The sequence below is a fragment of the Pinus tabuliformis genome, chromosome 4_2 (genome assembly GCF_031772625.1).
Source record: "Pinus tabuliformis cultivar Carrire ecotype Pingquan chromosome 4_2, CPIR1, whole genome shotgun sequence".
In the NCBI taxonomy this organism is placed as follows: domain Eukaryota; kingdom Viridiplantae; phylum Streptophyta; class Pinopsida; order Pinales; family Pinaceae; genus Pinus; species Pinus tabuliformis.
Window position 1 is genome coordinate 160,210,070 of NC_142304.1, and position 8,176 is coordinate 160,218,245.

An 8,176-nucleotide genomic window follows, 5' to 3' on the forward strand; every position below is an offset into this window, starting at 1 on the left:
CAACATTTCCTTCTCATAAATAGATTTGTGTACATACTTTCCTTTGATTGGACAACTTTCAAAAGCAATGGATATTCCTTCTTGCATTAAAAAAACACCAATTACATTTCCTGAGGCATCACATTCCACAATAAATGTTTTTGTGAAGTTTGGCATAACTAATACTAGTGCTTGGCACATTGTCTCTTTAAGATATTCAAAGGCCTTCGTTACTTCTAGAGTATAAGAAAATGCATATTTCTTTCGTAATGTTGTTAGAGGTGCCACTATTCTCCCATAATTCTTAACAAACTTGCAATAATACCCTATCAACCCGAGAAATCCTCACAGATGCTTTATGGATGTGGGAATTTTCCATTCCTTAATGGATTTAATTTTGCTAAGGTCTACCTTAACATTGTCATGAGATACAATACAACCCAGATATTCCACCTCCTGTACTCCAAAGAAACATTTGGAAGTTTTTCCATATAATTGTTTCTCCTCCAATAGTTTGAGCACGCTGTCAACATGTTGAATATGATCCTTCCAAGACTTGTTGTAGATTAGTATATCATCAAAAAATACGAACACAAATTTTCTAAGGAAGGGTTTGAAAATGGAATTCATCAAACCTTGAAATGTAGAAGGTGCATTGGTAAGGCCAAAAGGCATGACCAAGAACTCATAATGACCCTATGAGTTCTAAATGATGTTTTCATAATGTATTTAGTCTTCATTCTGATTTGATGGTATCTTGAATCGAGATCCAATTTGGTGAAGTAAATTTCTCCATCTAATTCATCGAATAATTCATCAATCGCAGGAATGGGAAATTTATCTTTAATAGTGAGCTTGTTGAGCTCCCTATAATCCATACATATGTGCCATTATCCATCCTTTACCAATACTATTGGAGCTGAGAAAGAACTTTGACTAGGTTAAATTATACCAGCCTCTAGCATTTCTGCAACCATACATTTAATTTCACTCTTTTGGGCATATGGATATCTATACGGCTTGATGTTTGGAGGAACACTTCCTGGAATCAAATGAATATCATGGTCATTATCTAAAATAGGTGGGAGGCCTTTGAGAGTCTCAAATACCTTGGAATGATTATCTAAGACATTTTGGAGATCTAGATAAATAGATGATTTCGATGTGGGAACCTCTAATGAACATAATTGTGCAATTACACCTCGTTGTTCTTTCTTTATAAGATTTGTCATGCTGTTAGAGTTGATTATATTTCCTAATTTCCCTACGATACCCCTTAATTCCACTTCCTTTCCTTCCCAAAAAATTTCAAGAAAAGTTCTTGAAAATTAAAAGCTATTGTACCCAAATATTGTAGCCATTGGATTCCTAGTACAACATCAACACCACCGATTGGAATGGAAAGAATTGGACTATTCAATACATATTCTCCCATGGATACGTTGATATTATGGCACTTTCTAGAGAAATTGATGGTTTCTCCATATGCAACCATCACTTCACACTCTGGTGCTAGATATAGGAAGCAATTCAATTCCTTGGCTATCCTACAATGAATAAAATTATGGGTATTACCAATCAATCAACACTATTACCTTTTTCTTCTTGATTTGTGCTTCTATATTGAGATTTTGAGGAGTGGTAATTCCTACCAATGCGTTACAAGATATGGTCAAATTCATTTCTTATTTCTCTAGGGTTGGTTCCTAGTGTATATCCTCTTCTTTTGACATTTCTTGTTCCTTTTCTTCCTCCTCTTCACAATATACGTAAAATAATTTATTCTCAGCACACTTATGACCTTTAGTGTATTTTCTATCACAACTATAACAAAGCCCTTTTTCTCTTTTTTCTTCCAATTGTTGTGGTGTCAACCTTGTAGGTTGTGGAAGGCTAGGGGAACCAACCCTTCCATAAATTTTATAGTTGTGAGTGGTAGGCTTCCTTGTGGCCATAATTTTTCTTTCATTTTCCTTGCCAACCTAAATTCCTTCCCCAATGAATCAGGTTCCCTAAGGTGAACCTCATGTTGGATGTTATTCTTTAAATTCCCTATGAACACATCAATCCTATGCTCCTTTGGAATATCATTTACCCTTATATTCAATTTTTGGAAGTCCTGAGCTCCATCATTGAACCCTTTTGTTTGAGATTCATAATTTGACTAAAGAAGGTGTTTCTCTTCATATCCTCATAATGTTCTATCATTTCCTTCATAAAAATTGACCAAGTGTCAATTTTTTTACGAGATCAAAGCCATCGATACCATTCAAACTGATTGGGTTCCAAATATAAAGTTTTAATTCATACCTTTTGTGTGTTTTGTACATTATGGAGATTGAAATATTGCTCCATCTGTAGTATCCATGTTATGGGATCCTTGCCATAAAACTTCCTCATATTGATCTTTGGAACGTGGTGGGTCTTCAATTTAATGATATACTCTATGAAATCATGATTTTCCTTTACTACCCTTTCGCCATTAAGATGCATTTCTTGTAGCAACTTTGTCAAATCTATCTTCAAATGTTCCATGTTTCCTTTAAGCTTTTATTCCATGCCATCCATCTTAGCTTCCATGCCATCTATCTTAGCATCCATTCCATCCATCTTAGCTTCCATTTCATTCTTTAAACCATCCATCTTAGCTTCAATTACTTTTTGTGAGAGTGAAACTTGTTGCACTTGGTCTCGTAATTTTGATATATCATGTTTCATTTCTTCCTCTTCTTCATGTGTCATAGTAGATATTTTGGGTTGCTTTCTAGGTGCTTCCATTTTATTTCTTAGGGTCATAAATTAATGATAATTATGCTTCAAAATTCCCTTTGAATCACTTCAAACTACTTTCTTAAACAAAACTTATGCAAATTTTAAAAAACTACACACCTTTTTTTTTACTTTGTAGGATCTCGAAATTGAATTTGATGTGTCTCTATAATTGAGGATCTCCAAGGTCTAAAATTTCGTCATTTGGTATCCCTATGATTCTTATTTCCAACCCCACAAGTCTTATCGCGATTGGATTCTCCAAGAAATATTTATGCCCAATCTCCCACGATGACTTGAATATAGGTTGGTTCAGTAGAGCGAACTTGTACAAAGTGCCACATGTCACTATTTCGACTTTTAGACCTGAAAATAACACCCAAAAAACTACAGTCCATCCTATTTCTGTCACTTTTTATGAAATTAAAATCTAATGCTCGGAGAGAAAGTTATGATGATTTTCCCAATGTCACTTGTTTGAGATGGAATTTTGAAGCCTACAAAAACCCTAACTTCCTCGGCTCATATCTCTTAAATATAATGTGAAAGGTATGAAATTCAATCATGACATTCATCATGATTTCACCTCAAATGCGTTTCTTTCAGCTTATGAAGCTTTGTAGAAAAAAATTATAGTGAAAATTCCACGAGGACCTGTTTGAAGTAGCGAAACCCTAGAATCCAAGGCTCTCATAACAAATGTTATGTAACCAATGCACAAAATAGAAGAAAAGATAGATCAACAACCTCAAAATTAGCCTCTTCAAGGGGGAAACCTCCTTTACATTACACAAATTAATAATTCTTTGATGATTCAAATGAAAAAACCTCATTTCTATATATAGGAGTCTAAGGGGTCACAATATAATCAGAGTCAACATAACAATAATAATGTGAGGGCACAACAATAAAAATAGTGGAATTCTATGGGGCACAATAATAACAATATGAGGACAACAATAACAACAAGGGATACAATGGGAATAATAATGGGGGAATACACTAGTATTATAGGGACCTAACATATTTCCAACCTTGTAATTTATGATTAAGAGCTCTTAGATTATTTATGAATAGAAGAATTTTGGGATGATTTCTCTATGGCAAAGTGAAAGGTCAGAACCAATGAAGAAGAAGTCAGTGGACCCCCGAACCAAAGCACATTTCTACCTCACTAGTAAAATGAAGCTAAATATTCACATGCACAATATTAGGTAGGAAAATGTTGATGAGCCTGCATGGGAGAAGCACTGTGAATCCTACCTTAAGTGGGCCAAGCCAGGAGACCAATGGAATTCTCATACAAACCTCTTAGAAAAATCAGGAATCTGAGACATTCTTGGTGCCCCATTAGTTGCAAACTTCTAGGGTATTAAAGAGGAGGATGCCAAATACCTAGTAAGTAGGTACCACAATGGCATGTTGTGGCTAGATCAACCACATTCTATTTTCGGTACTACTATCCATCTGATAATTGTACTACCCTAAAAAGGAACCAAGGTACCAACCACAACTGATGCAAATGATTGGGTCACAAAGCTCGCTGGAGGCGCCTTTGAGAAGAATTCAAGAGGTCTCGTCATCAGTCAAGTCCAAGAACCTGTGGCTAGATGGATATGTACAATTGTATCCTTTTGTCTTACCTCATCAGGTCAAGCTTCAAACATCAAGCTCATAATGCTTAAAGCCATTGGTGAAATAGGGAAGTTTTGATTCAAAACAACTTGGTAGATTGTGTGGCTGATCTCATTAAATTCAACTACCATGACTATCAAAATTATAGTAAGGCTATTCAATTTCCATATATGTTAATTTGGATAGCTATGAGGTCGAACCCACTAGTTGGGGAAGTGTACTTCGCAAAGAAATATGTTGAGTTGTGTTATATTATTTCCACGACTATCCCCAGTAGTTGAATCGGGGGGGAGCCCCCCTTTATTGCACCGATATGCAGGCATGGGGTCACAAGGGGGACAGTAGCCCCCCTCTATGGGGTTTAGGGTAGCACCTCGAGGAAATTTTGTTTGGACCCTATATTAGGTGGGCGGACCTACCTATGGTTTTCGCACATGGTTTTGGGCGTGATGGTTTTCGGTCCATGGTATTTTCTAGATCTGGTCAAGGGAACTATGATTGTGTTCTAATCTAGGGTTAACAGATTGGGGTTTATGGATGCTTCGACATGTATATATATGTATTGTAACATTGAAAGGAAAATAATGAAAAATCAATTTGGTAGTCCCGTTTTGGGATCCAAGGGAAAATCTCTGTGTATATTTGTTTTATGTGTTATGCTCTCGCCTTTTCTTATTTTTTGTTTTTAGAACTTGTATGCAGGTAATTTTTGTACGAGGTTAAAACCTACATTTGGTATCGGAGTTGTTTTTTCTTCAAGGGGATGCCTTTTCTACTAAGGCGTTTTGCTCGGGACTATGGTATACCCTATTCAGTGGGAGATCTGCGAGATCGATTCTGGTGATGAAAGAAGATGGTGAGCAGTGGAAAGATAGAGATTGAGAAATTTAATGGTCAAATTTTTGAGCTGTGGAAACTCAAGATGGAGGATCTGTTGGTGGATAAAGATCAGTGGATTGCAGTAGATCTAGGTACTAAATGAACGGGAGTGTCTGATCAAGAATGGAAGAAGTTAGATCGGAAGGTAAAAATCATAATACAATTGTGTGTCTCAGATTCAGTATTGTTGAATGTATCATGGGAAGCTATGGCGAAGGCTTTGTGGGATAATTTAGGGACTCTGTACCAATCTAAGTCTCTAGTGAATAAATTGTTCCTATAGAAAAAGTTGTATAACATGAGGATGAAAGATGGAGACTCAGTGACAAAGCATATGAACGCATTTAATATTGTGGTAATCCAGTTATTATCTATTGATATTAAAATTTTAGAGGAAGATAAGTGCATCAGTTTGTTGTGTTCTCTACCAGATTCATGGGATAGTATGGTTGTTGCAATAGGTAGCAATGCAACTACCTTTCAGTTTGATGAAATAGTCTCAACCTTACTGACGGAGGAGATGAGACAGAAAAATATGGAGAGCCAGAATGGTGATGCCTTGTCTGTACGAGGATTATCCCACAACAGAAACAAACATAAGTCGTCGAATGGGAGATCTAAATCTAGAGGGAGATATAAATCTCCAGGAAAAATTATAAAGGTGTGTTGGAAATACGAAATGGAAGGGCACTACAAAAGGGACTGTAAATCTAAAGTTCCTGAGAAAGGAAATGAATATGATGATTCTCCTTCTGTAGAGGTGAAAACCACCTCAGATGATGGTGGAGATGTGTACTTGGCTTCTTCTTCAAGTACACATGTAGATCATGAGGCATGGTTGATTGACTCAGGTGCATCCTTTCACTTCACTACCCATAGAGAGTGGTTTTGCGAGTATGAGAAACATGATGGTGGTGATGTCTTCTTGGGGGATGACAAGAAGGCTAGAATCGTTGGTCATGGAAAAGTCAAGCTGAAGTTGCAAGGTGGAAGGATTAGAACACTTATGGGTGTTCTGTATATTCCTGCATTAGCCAGAAATCTAATTTCTGCAAGCAAGTTAGATGATGCAGGTGTAAAAGTAGTGTTCAAGAAAGATACCTGCAATATGGTTTGGGGAGCACTGGTATTGATTGAAGGAGTTCGGATTGGAACTCTGTACAAGCTACAAGGTAGCATTGTTATTGATGGGTGCAAAAGTTCTCTGGTTCTTGAAAATGGAGTAGAAAATCTAGTGGTCTCTAAAGAAAAGACCATGCTATGGCATCAAAGGCTTGGACATATTGGAGAGAAGGGCCTTCGAATACTTCATGGTAAAGGTATGGTAGAAGGTATTTCTAATAGTTCTCTAGATTTTGATTTCTTTGAAAATTGTGTATATGGGAAGAAGAATTGAGTGAGTTCCCCTCTGGTGGTAAGAGGGTGCAAGAGATATTAGAGATTGTACACAATGATGTGTTTGGACCTATGTCGATTCCATCACTTGGTAAGTTTGTGTACTATGTATCATTTATAGATGACTTCTCAAGGAATACATGGATATATTTCCTCAAGAAGAAATCTGAAGTCTTTGACAGGTTTAAAGAATTAAGGCTCCGGTGGAAAACTGGATAGAGAAGAAGATAAAGGTGCTAAGGACAGATAACGGTGGAGAGTTTGCAAGAAGGAATTTGAAGAGTTCTGTAAGCAGTGTGGTATAGCACGGTAGAAGACTACTCCATACACACCTTAACAAAATGGATTTGCAGAAAGAATGAACAAGACTTTGATGGAAGGGGAAAGAAGCATGCTTAGTGGTGTTGGGTTAGGACAGGAATTATGGGTAGAAGCAGTGGAGACAACATTTTACCTGGTCAATAGATCACCTTCATCAACGTTGGAGGATAAGACTCCACAAGAAGTATGGATTGGTAAGAAACCCTACCTTTTACATCTTAAGGTATTTGAATGTGATGCATATGTACATGTCCAAAGGAGAAAAGAACAAAGTTGGATAGTAAATTTGAAAATTTCATCTTTATTGGGTATAATGATGGTTTAGAAGGTTATAAGCTTTGGAACCCAGTAACAAGGAAGGTTGTATACAATCGAGATGTGGTGTTTAGAGAGGTGAAAGATGTTATTAAACATGAAGTCCTACCAAATGAACCTAGGAAGATAGAGTTTGAGCTAAAGGAGGAAGAATCAGACTCTACAACAGAAGAGATATTAGAAGATGAAGAGCCACAAACTCTAGTTGTGAGAAGATCAATTCGAGAAAGAAGGCAGCCAAAAAGGTATAGTCCATATGCTTTCTATTTAAATTTTTCTTGATCTATTACTGATGATGATCCTAGAACTGTGAAAGAAGCAGTAGATTCAGAGGATGACAAACTCTAGAAATAGGCAATGGTTGATGAAATGGCATCTTTGTACAAAAATGAGGCTTGGGATCTGGTGGAGTTTTCGGCTAGAAGGACACCCATTGGTAGAAAATGGGTGTTCAAGAAGAATACGAATGCAAAAGGAAAGGTGGAGAAATACAAAGCTCAGTTGGTAGCAAAAGGTTATTCCCAGGTGTCGGGAATTGATTTTGGTGATATTTTTTCTCGTATTTCCAAGGTAGCTTCTATTAGATTACTTTTATTTGTTGTTGCTTCTTTTGATTTTGAGGTAGAATAGATGGATGTGAAGACAACATCTCTTCACGGGGATTTGGAAGAAGATATCCACATGAAGAAACCTGAAGGCTTTGCGGTGAAGGGTAAGAAAGAACTGGTATGCAAGTTAAAAAAGTCTTTGTATGGGTTAAAACCGTCACCAAGGATGTGCTATCAGAAATTTGATACATTTATAAAAGGACTTGGCTTCACTAGAAACAAAGCATATCACTGTGTGTATTTTAGTTTAATTGGTGACCATGTTATTTATCTGT